The sequence below is a fragment of the Phascolarctos cinereus genome, unplaced genomic scaffold, assembly GCF_003287225.1.
Source record: "Phascolarctos cinereus isolate Bilbo 61053 unplaced genomic scaffold, phaCin_HiC Scaffold_4;HRSCAF=312, whole genome shotgun sequence".
NCBI lineage: Eukaryota > Metazoa > Chordata > Mammalia > Diprotodontia > Phascolarctidae > Phascolarctos > Phascolarctos cinereus.
The window spans coordinates 611395448-611406734 of NW_027555847.1; the positions used below are offsets into that span (position 1 = coordinate 611395448).

General features: G+C 38.0%; 1 long non-coding RNA gene across 1 annotated transcript; it reads right to left on the reverse strand.

Annotated features, from left to right (window-relative positions):
- Positions 1-1375: 1375 nt before the first annotated feature.
- Positions 1376-5433, reverse strand: LOC144457028 (uncharacterized). Its single transcript, XR_013486311.1, has 2 exons — positions 4319-5433; positions 1376-3828 (listed from the first exon to the last, which is right to left on the reverse strand). It is a non-coding gene; the product is annotated as an uncharacterized LOC144457028 (long non-coding RNA).
- Between the last annotated feature and the right edge of the window lie 5854 nt (positions 5434-11287).

The following is an 11287-nucleotide window of genomic DNA, read 5'->3' on the forward strand; positions in this document are numbered from 1 at the left end:
GCTTCCAGAGCTCTCAGTCCGCAGACAGTAAGGGCATCAAACAGCTGGACAGAAGAAGATTATATAGGTCTCTTTGCTAGCACTGAGGCATGACACTGTTGCTTTGCCCATACTCAATCCAAGTCACAGTCCTGGGTGACAGTTGCAAGGTAAGGAGGAGCACTAGCACACCAGACCTTCCAGCCATAGTGAAGCAGAGACCCTCCTCACAGTTTCAGGACAGAAAAGAGAGTGCTTGTGGTCACTTACAGACAAGATCACAGGCCAGGAGAGTTAGATCATAGCACCTTGGAAAAACTGAAAACTTACAGGCCTCTAGAAGTATCTCTGAAAATAGCTGCACAAAATCTCTGAAGCTTGGAACAGAGCACCCAGTACCCTGGAAGCACAGTCTTACTTTAACAAGAGTTAAAAGTAAAAAAAAAAAAAAAAATAGGCTGGGGAAAATGAGCAAACAACAGAAAAAATTCTGATCACTGGTGACAAAGATCAAAACGCGCACTCAGAAGACGGTAACAAAGTCAAAGCTCTGACATCTAAACCCCCCGGAAAAATAGAAATTGTTCTCAGACCAGGAAGAGTTCAAAAAGGATTTTGAATATCAAGTAAGAGTAGTACAGAAAAATTGGGAAAAGAAATAAAAGTGATACAAGAATATCATGAAAAACTAGTCAACAGCTAGGTAAAAGAGATACAAAACATACTGAAGGAAACACCTTAAAAAACAAAGTAGGCTAAATGATGAAAGAGGCACAAAGGCAATGAGGAGAAGAATGCATTGAAAAGCAGAATTGAACAAATGGGGAAAAAAAGCACAAAAAAATTACTGAAGGAAAAAAAAAACTCCCTGAAAAGTAGAATTGGCCAAATGGAAAAGGAGGTACACAAGCTCAGTGAAGAAAATAATTCCTTAAAACTTAGAATGGAGTAAATGGAAGCCAATTACTTTATTAGAAATCAAGAAACAATGAAACAAAACTGAAAGAATGAAAAAAATATAAGACAATGTGAAATATCTCATTGGAAAAACAACTAATCTGGAAAATAGATTCAGGAGAGATAATTTAAAAATTATTAGATTACCTGAAAGCCATGATTTAAAAAAAAAAAGAGCCTAGACATCATCTTTCAAGAAATTGTGATGGAAAACTGCCCTGATATTCTAGAACAAGATGGTAAAATATAAAATGAAAGAATCCATTGGTCACTTCCCCAAATAGATCCTAAAATGAAAACTCCCAGGAAGTGTTTTGCATAATTACACATATATAACCAATATTGAATTGCTTGCTTTCTCAATGAGGGGGTGTATTAGTAGGATTTAGTGAGGTTCGGATTCGCTCCTATAAATGACACTCTCCAATGCACCAGAAAATAATAGGAAATAGATAATTTATTTAGAAGAAGCAAAGCACAGATAGTTTGAATTTGCATAGAAAGCATAAATAATAAGAACAATTTTAAATAATAAGAACAATCAATAATATAGCACCGATCAAGAGAGTCGGTAATGGAAGAGAATACATCACCAATTCAAGGGAACCTCCAAAGTCAATCAACGGCTGGGAGCCCCGTTGCAGCCAGTACAAACTTGAATTGTGTAAAGATTTTCCCGGGCGAAGCGTCCTTCCCGCGGGTGAGGCTCAGCGGGCTTATAGGACGCAGTGTTTTTATATTGTTCTAAACAAAGAAGGCTTGGGGCCAAGAAGCCCTTTTTGATGCTTGCGCTATTCATGGTTTGTCCAATACACATCTGACCTTAGCCACGCTCCCATCCCCTGAGGCTTGGTATTTTGTTTTTTAATAACATCACGTCTCACAAGGAGAGGAGCCAACCCTCCATGTCAACGTGACCTAGGAATGGCTAGTTCCTGGAATGCTAGGCCAAGAACACTCAGGAGATATGGAACGGTCATGACCGAGATTTGAACTGAACCTATTTATTTGAGTGATCTTATTAATTTAAAGGGGAATTTCCAATTTCCATTTCACTTGGCCTTAAGATCATGAGAATAATAGGTGAGGGGCAAAGGTGTGACATGAGTGTATATAGTGCGTATTTTGGTATACATATAACAATTGCATATACAAAGACATAAAAAGAACAAAGCAAGTAGTAGTATGGGGGTAGCTAAGGAATTAAAATACATAGTAGCAGTAGGAGATTTAAAAAGAAAATCATACCAATGATGATTAGTATCTGAGATCACTAAATGAGAAGCTTCGACTAGTCTTCCTGGCTATAAGAGTCTGTATTCGATGTTCATTTAACGCGCGTTGGTTGGACTCTAATAACTTTTTGATTTCAGTCGACTGATTCAAGATGTTCATAAGGGGATATAGAGATAGAGACACATGAGGTAGAGGCAAAGATTGGGGTACCCAAGCAAAATTTTTAACTAGGTTAGTGTCTGGTGGAAAGTAAAAATCATTTCCTTGCCAGCGTAGGAAAGATACATTGGATAAGCAACCAGAAAATGGAACAGTAGTAATATCTACAGATAGAAGGTCAGAGTGATTATTAGAGCTATACAAACATATTGAGTAGATACTTCATATATCATAGAAAAGTTACTCACTGGGTATAAAGTTAGATCACACAAATTGGATGAATGTGAGAGAAGGCAGGGTTCCATCTGCCGAGTCATCATCCCACAAACAATCCCTCCATTAGTTACAACACAATCAGACAGAGTATGAGTTACATTATACCAATCTATATAGTTTCCATAGATATGAGGTAAAGCAAAGTATTTATGTAAGACAAAAGGTATTACATGAAATTGACACATAACAGTCCAAGTTTAACTTGGTAGAGTATAATAGTTCCAGCGCACCAAAGTGGAGTGCATCTAGCATTCTCAGGTTTTTGCTTTTTCCATACATCTGACAAGTCAAGTATATCGTTCCATATGTGAGAGTTACCTTCCTGTAGTAATCTTTGGGCATTTTCCTTCTGTATGAGGGTATATAAGTTTTGCAAGGAACATTTAGTCCAATTAAATAAAACACCAATGTTTTTCATAAGGTGTAAATTAACGAGGATGCTATTATTAAAGACTTGTAAAAATTGGCCTTGATATTGTAATGTATTTTGGTGTGGCAGGATCGTTGTGGGTAACCATTGGGCATTCACAGTCAAAGCTTGAGAAACATCTTGTCCAGCACTGCGCAGTCTGCTAGCCAAGGTCTCAAGGTCTATAGAATTAACTATACCCAAACCAGTTCCTGCACCACCAAGTAATGTATCATACCAAGCTCTTTTTTTCCTGACACAACTTTCTAAAGAGGGAAAAGTTACATTATAATGAAACACTATTTTGTGTTGCAAGATAGAGGTGTTAGTACATGAGCGGGGACACGAATTATTCCAGGAGGTTTCGGAGTCACAGGTACAACCCATACTAATTGGTTTAGATATTCTTCATACAGCCCATTGGAGGTGTTACGACAATAAAAATATTTTCTGTCGTCCGCTTGTGATAGTGAGACAGTGTAGGTGGAGTTTACTTGTGTCCAATTATATGTTACAGATCTTAACCTTTTAGGAAAATATGGACTAGGTGGCCAACTTGTAAGGGTACAGGATATATTGGTACCGTTTGCTGCAGTTACAGTTAGATTAAAACTAGTTAAATTGATTCTCATTAGGGGAAATAAAGGGGCGTCCCAAACTTCTACGTTGAATGGGTATGACCAATTCATGATGTGGGTGTTGTTTTCACCAGCGTAGATGGAATCAGTACGCGGTCCTTGCTGAGGATTCCCCACTGGAATACCTGGAGTTCATGCCATAGTTAGCGTATAGCAGGCAAACACTGTAAAACACTTAATATCGTAAAAACATTTGGGTTAGTGGGACATGATACCATTTATCATCACCAGGGTATACTACTATGGCAGTATTAGTGTTTCCTTGTGCTATGAGCTCAGCTGGCCTTGGTCTATCAGATTGATGCTTCTTTATCCAAACTTTAGTACCATTATCACTCTGTATTTGTAGGGGGGTCCCATAATAAAGAGAAATAATATCTAGGGTTTTACAAGTGTTTTTCTGGGTAGCCCGTTTATAGGGGCAGGCAACTAATACCCCAGAGTAGGTGTCCACACAAGTGCAGGCATATTGACACCCCTGACTAACAGGTAATGGTCCAATATAGTCTATTTGCCAAATTTGAGCAGGTAAAGACCCTCTAGCCAATTCTCCAGTGATTTTCTTCGGCACAGGCCGATGAGCAAATAATTGACATTGTATGCATTTTGTACTATTTGCTTAAATAGATCCAGAGGTATGTTAATCCCTCTGTCTAATGCCCACCTGTAAGATGCAAGAGCGCCAAGATGTCCTGCGGTGATATGGACCCATTTTCCTAATTGTGTTTCATTTTCCTCTCTGGGGGTGACCTTTAAAGCTTTTCCTTGAAGTTTGGATAATTCATCAGCACGGGCATTATACTCACGTTCCACAGAATCTTGATTCACATGGGCATCTACATGAAATACAGATACATTAGTACATTGACACCATTCCCATATTTGTTCCCATAATTCTTTTCCCCACACATCTTTGTCTCTAATTTTCCATTCGTGTTTCTTCCAAATTGGCATCCAAACTGCTAGGCCATTGGCTACGGCCCAGGAATCAGTATATATATGACATTGGCCACCTTGTTCCTTTTGAATTACTTGATAGACAGCCACTAATTCGGCCCATTGGCTACTCTGGCCTTCACCAGAGCTTTCCAAAATAGTATTGCATGAAGGTTATAGGCTACAGCTTTCCAACATCGCTTAGATCCTATATATTTAGCCGAGCCATCAGTAAACCAAGCATGCTTCTTCTGCTCGGGGGTTAGAGAATCATATCCATTATTCCAAGAAACAGGTGATTGATCATAAGACTTTGGTGGTATATCAATATCATTTGAATGTTTTGGTAATTCTAATACCTTTTCATGCAAGGTGGAAAACCCGATCTGCCTGTCTTGACTCTATTTTGCAAATACCATTTCCATTTAATAATTGATGATTCTTGGGCATGTCCTATTTTATGTGAGGCGGGGGTCCCCATAATCCAACTCATAATGGGTATGGCTGGCCTCAATACAACTTCATGGTTTAAAGTTAAATGTTCTGTCTCTACCAGGGCCCAATATGCAGCCAATAATTGTTGTTCAAAAGGAGTATAATTTTGGCCAGCAGGTGGCAGTTTCCGCGACCAAAATCCTAAAGGAACATTCCTGCCCTGTTGTTTTTGCCATAAACTCCAATCAGCATATCCATGCAAAACTGTAACTTGCAATTCCATCGGCCCTGGCTGTACAGGCCAAAGATCCAGGGCAGTTTGAATAGCTATTTTGGCTTCCTCAAAGGCTTTCGATTCTGTTTCCCCCCATTCAAATGCATACTTTTTCCGGGTAACTTTATACAATGGCTTCAAAATCTGACCTAAATGAGGAATGTGATTCTCCAGAAACCAAACAACCCAACGAACTTTTGAGCTTCTCTTTTGTCCCTAGGAGGTGAAAAATCTAATATTTTTTGCTTGGCCTTGGGGAGGATTTCTCTATGACCCTTATTCCAAATTATTCCTAAAAACTTCACACTTTGAGCTGGACCTTGAATTTTATCAGGATTAATCTCCCATCCCTTCTCCTTCATATGTTCTATTAGTTGAGTTAATCTTTTCTCTACCACCTCTTTATTCTCTGCCTGTATTAAAATATAGAGGTCAAACTCAAAAATTTTAGACAATCCTTGGGGTCTAGCCACACTCCTCCAGCTCCCCCATCACTTAATCTTACAAGCCAGGAGATTGCAGGCTCTCCTGATCGCTGTGAAAACCTACTAAGCAAATCAGTAATTTCTCTTTGGGAGTAATCTTCCGTGATTTCAGTCACCCGGGGTGGGTTAGTTCCCTCCTTTTCGGCTTTTCTCCTATCTATCGGCCGAGCTTCCCCGTCTACAACATCCGGAACATCTTCCTCTATTACTTCCCCCCACCTATCATCATCTTCATCCCAAATATCACCTTCCCAAGTATCAGGGTCCCAATTCATATTTGCTACAGCTATTACAGCATGCACTTTCCTTTTACTCACCCTTCAAATTTTCTACACACACTCCTCTCTCCTACATGCTTAAACTTCCTTGCCTTTCTTTCTAATGATTTAAAATCCCCTTAAAACCTGTACATATCTCATTCCTTTCTAATTCTGACCTAACACTTCAACAATCCTTCCCAACTTGCCCTCTACCAACCATATAACCTAAGTAATAAAGTATTCTTCTCTCTTTCCCTCTCCCATCCACGCACTGCTTTGAAGCTGCTGTTACCTGGGGAGGGAGAGGGGGAGAATGAAGGCAACTTTTCAGAGTCCTGCTGCAGCCTTTGGCTGTCTGGCTGCAAACAACCCAAAAGGGAGGGAAATGATGTACTGGTCGTATCCCCCCATTATCCCTGCTGGCAACCGGCCCATCCGTCGCACCCCAAACGAGAACCCCCAACACCCCCAATCCTCACTAGGTCCTGTACACTGTGACCAGGTTTTTGCGAGCGAGGAAAACGGAGGGTCCTCCCAACCGGGGACCTCTACCGGAGCCCGGGGCTCAACATTTCTCTTAAAGAAAGGCATTTATACAGCGAATCCTGTTCGTGACGCCAATTTTGTATTAATAGGATTTAGTGAGGTTCGGATTCGCTCCTATAAATGACACTCTCCAATGCACCAGAAAATAATAGGAAATAGATAATTTATTTAGAAGAAGCAAAGCACAGATAGTTTGAATTTGCATAGAAAGCAAAGCATAAATAATAAGAACAATCAATAATATAGCACCGATCAAGAGAGTCGGTAATGGAAGAGAATACATCACCAATTCAAGGGAACCTCCAAAGTCAATCAACGGCTGGGAGCCCCGTTGCAGCCAGTACAAACTTGAATTGTGTAAAGATTTTCCCGGGCGAAGCGTCCTTCCCCGGGTGAGGCTCAGCAGGGCTTATAGGACGCAGTGTTTTTATATTGTTCTAAACAAAGAAGGCTTGGGGCCAAGAAGCCCTTTTGATGCTTGCGCTATTCATGGTTTGTCCAATACACATCTGACCTTAGCCACGCTCCCATCCCCTGAGGCTTGGTATTTTGTTTTTTAATAACATCACGTCTCACAAGGAGAGGAGCCAACCCTCCATGTCAATGTGACCTAGGAATGGCTAGTTCCTGGAATGCTAGGCCAAGAACACTCAGGAGATATGGAACGGTCATGACCGAGATTTGAACTGAACCTATTTATTTGAGTGATCTTATTAATTTAAAGGGGAATTTCCAATTTCCATTTCAGGGGGGCGATGTGGGGAAGAAATAAAGGAGAGAATCTGGAACTCAAAATTATGAAAATGAAAGCTAAAAATTGTTTTTACATGCAACTGGGGAAAAATGGAATACTAAATAAAGGTGAAAAAAGAAAGATTCTATTGATTCCTATACTTTGTAGTGTTTTTAAGGAATGGGTGTTGTACTTTATCAAAGCCTTTTACTGCATGTATTGATATAATAATATGATTTTTGTTGCCATTTTCATTGATATAGTCAATTATACTGATACTTTTCCTAATATTGAACCACACCTGAATTACATATATACATTCCACCTGGTCATAGTGTATGATTTTTGTAATATATTGCTGCAGTCTTCTTGCTAGTATTTTATTTATAATTTTCAAATTGGTACTTATTAGGGAAATTGATATATAGTTTTCTTTCTCTGTTTTTGCTCTCCCCTTCTTAGGTCTCAAAATCACATTTATGTCTTTAAATTAATTTTGTAGGACTCTTTTTTTACATTTTCTTTTAAATAATTTACATAGTATTGGGTATCAGTAATCATAGCTGCATAGAGTTGACCCTCATAGAGCCTATTTAGCTTTATTTATCTGTTTCTTCCTTGGCTGTCTTCAAACATGTGGATAATGATTATTTTTCTGAAAATTTATTTATTCATTATATAATTTAACTGCATAAATGGTGTACCAAATGTACAGAATTTATCATTTCTGTGTGGTATTAAGCAATTAAACAATAAAAACAAAACGAACTAAAGTTTCAAAATGAACATTCAACATCTGAACATATGGTCCTCTGAGTTCAGTTTAGGTAAGTTTAAAGTGAATTTTTATATATCCATAAACAGTATCCCCAACCTCCTCTTATTTTTCTGTGCTTAAATCTCACATTGTTTCTTTTTTTTTCTCTGGTACAATAAAATTATTTTGTTCTGCTGACATACTCCAAGTACTTCTATGCTGGTATGAATTGAGATTAAGGTAACACATATTTGGTTTTCACCATGGAAAGTTCTATCTTCATCATCCAGTTGGTAATGTAGATTCAGAATGGGGAGTAGGAGATGGGAAGATGGAGGAGTAGGTTAGAAAATTCAAAGCTCTCAGGATTTTCCCCCACAAAAGAGATGAAATAGTACCTCATGGCAAATATTGAGAAGTAAAAATAATTAAGAGTAGGAGTCCTCCTGGGATAATCTGAGAAGATCTGAAGAAAAGTCCAGGTTTAGTCCCTGTCAATAGTAAACACCTCCAAGCTCAGTGCTGGATCTGCTTAAACAAGTAGCAAGCTCTAGGCTTAGCTGAGTTGGGAGGTTGCTTCAGCCTTTGGGCCACAGGGATTTTTACTCCTGGGACAGTGAAGATTGGTGGGTGCTGTGCTAGGGAAGATCAAGAGAACCTCTGCTGACAAGGAACATCAGATCCAGCTGTGCCATGGAAAGATAGGAGGCAAAAAGGAACTAGCACATGATGGCTGAGTGTAGAAGCAGTAGGGTAGGGATGCTGCTGGCTTTGGGCACTTACAGGAGTGTAGAGGTATTGGTTCCAGTTTCAAGGCAGAAGAGTGAACTGAAGGAGGATCTAAAGCCAGAGATCTCCCATGCCCAAGACTAAAGGTGATTATAAAACTGAAGTACTAAATTTTTTTTTAAAAAATGCATTGGCAAAAGAGAAAAAAAGAATCATAGTTACTATAGGAATAGAGAAGATCAGGGTTCATCTTTAAAGGAGAACACTGAAGCAAAGAAACCCTCTTCTACACCAAAGAGGAACAACAAATGGCCACCTGTACAAAAAGAATTCATAGAAGAATTTTAAAAAGACTTTAAAAATCAAATGAGAAAGATTAATGAAGAACTAAAAAAAAATGAAGAAAAACAAGAAGATTATGAAAAGAAAGTCAACCAATTAGAAAAGGAGATACAGAATCTTAAGGAAGAAAATGACTCCTTGAAAATTGAAATTGGGTAAGGGGAACCCAGTGAAGTTATAAGTGATGAAGATATAATAAAATATAAATATGAAATATAAAGAATGAAAAAAAAGAAGAGTATGTGAAGCATCTCATAAAAAAAAAACAACTGATCTGTAGAACAGATTAACAAGAGAAAACACAAGAATAATTGGACCACCTGAAAGCTATGGGCAAAAAATGAATTTTTATAGAGTAATACAAGAAATAATGAAAGAAAATTGTCCTGAAGCATTAGAACAAGAGAATAAAGTAGAAACAGAAAATATCCATTTATCACCACCTGAAAGAGATGCTATTAGGAAAACCCACATGAATGTTATAGTCAAATTCTGAAACACCCTGCTCAAGGATAAAATATTAAAAGCAACAAGAAAAAATAAATTTAAACATGGTGCTGTCATAATTAGGTTCACACAAAACCTCATAGTGGTGACACTAAAAGACCACAGGTCTTGGAACACTATGTATCAAAGAGTAAAAGAACTGGGTTTCCAGCTGAAAATATCATGCCCGGTAAAGCCAAGCATAATCCTGAATGAAAAAAGAGACTTAATGAACTGTCAGACTGTCAGGACTTTGTGAAAACACACACACACACATACACACAAAACTGAACTTAATAGAAGATATAACATCCCAGAGCCAAGAGAAATGTAAGGTATATACCAAAGACTAACTACAAGGGACTGAATAAGGACAGACTGTTTACCTTTTACATATGTAAAATGTAAAGCATGTATCCAAAATTTTTATTAGTATTTGGCTAGTTCATAAGAAAGATTGGAGTAGACCTGAGTATTATATGACTTTAAAAAGTAAAAGTGTTTAGGAAAAGCTAAAGTGAATAGTTGTCTTATACAAATGAGGTGGAAGAGGAAGAACTGACACAGAGAAATTAGACGAGATAGGGGAGCTGTTAAATCTGGAAACCCACTTTCACAGTGAATAGGTTCAAGATGGAACAATACATATATATCTAGAGGAGTATAAAAGTCTTCTAGATTGAGAAAGAAATAAAACCCTAAGGGGATAGGGAGGAGGGAGTGGATAAGGGAGGGATATTTAGAGGGGAGGGTGAGAGAATAGATTAAAGGGTGGGATATATAAAGGTGATTAGATTTAAGGGAATGGGAAGATAAGGGAGGGAGCCTTAGAAGTTAAGTAATATGAGGGCAAGGGAGAGAGTAGAAGTAAAGTAGAGGAGTTAGGGGGAATAAGAGATATGTACAAATACAAAAACAAGATCAGAAGTAGAATTTGTTAGAGAAAGTGTATGTCTATACATGTATGTATATATGTATATGTATGTGTGTGTATATATGTACGTGTGTATCCATGTATCTTTATATAAATATATCTGCACTTAATTGTAGCCTTCTGGAGGGTGGGGAGAAAGGGGAAAAAAGTAAACCATGCACAGCAGAGAACAAAAGAAAATTAACAAAGAAGCAAAGAAAAGACTGATAGCTCTCAACATAGCACTTAGTACTTATTATATAGGCTTTCTTGAAATGGAAATTTATAGCTGTATATTTTGAATCCTCTGTCACATTCTGCTGTGCACAAGATATGATTTTTTTTCTTTTCTTAGTATGTATTCAAGTTTCAATATGTAAGTTGATGATGCTTCTTTTTCTTTTCTTGTTGTGTATTTAAGTTTCAGCAAAAAAAAAAAAAGGAATGTAGATTCACTCTTAATTCCTTTCTACTTGCTTTAACACTTCAAGGATCTGTGGTTCCATTAATGTGTTCTATCCACTGATTCAGATCATAACCCCTTCATGACTTAGTATTTTTTGGTAGTTTTCAATCTGGTCTGACTCTTCATGACCCTTTTTGGGATTTTCTTGGCAAAAATACTGGAATGATTTGCCATTTCCTTCTCATTTTACAAATGAGGGACTGAGGCAAACTGGGTTAAGTGACTTGCCCAAAGTCAAACAGCTAGTAAGTGTCTGAGGCTAGATTTGAAC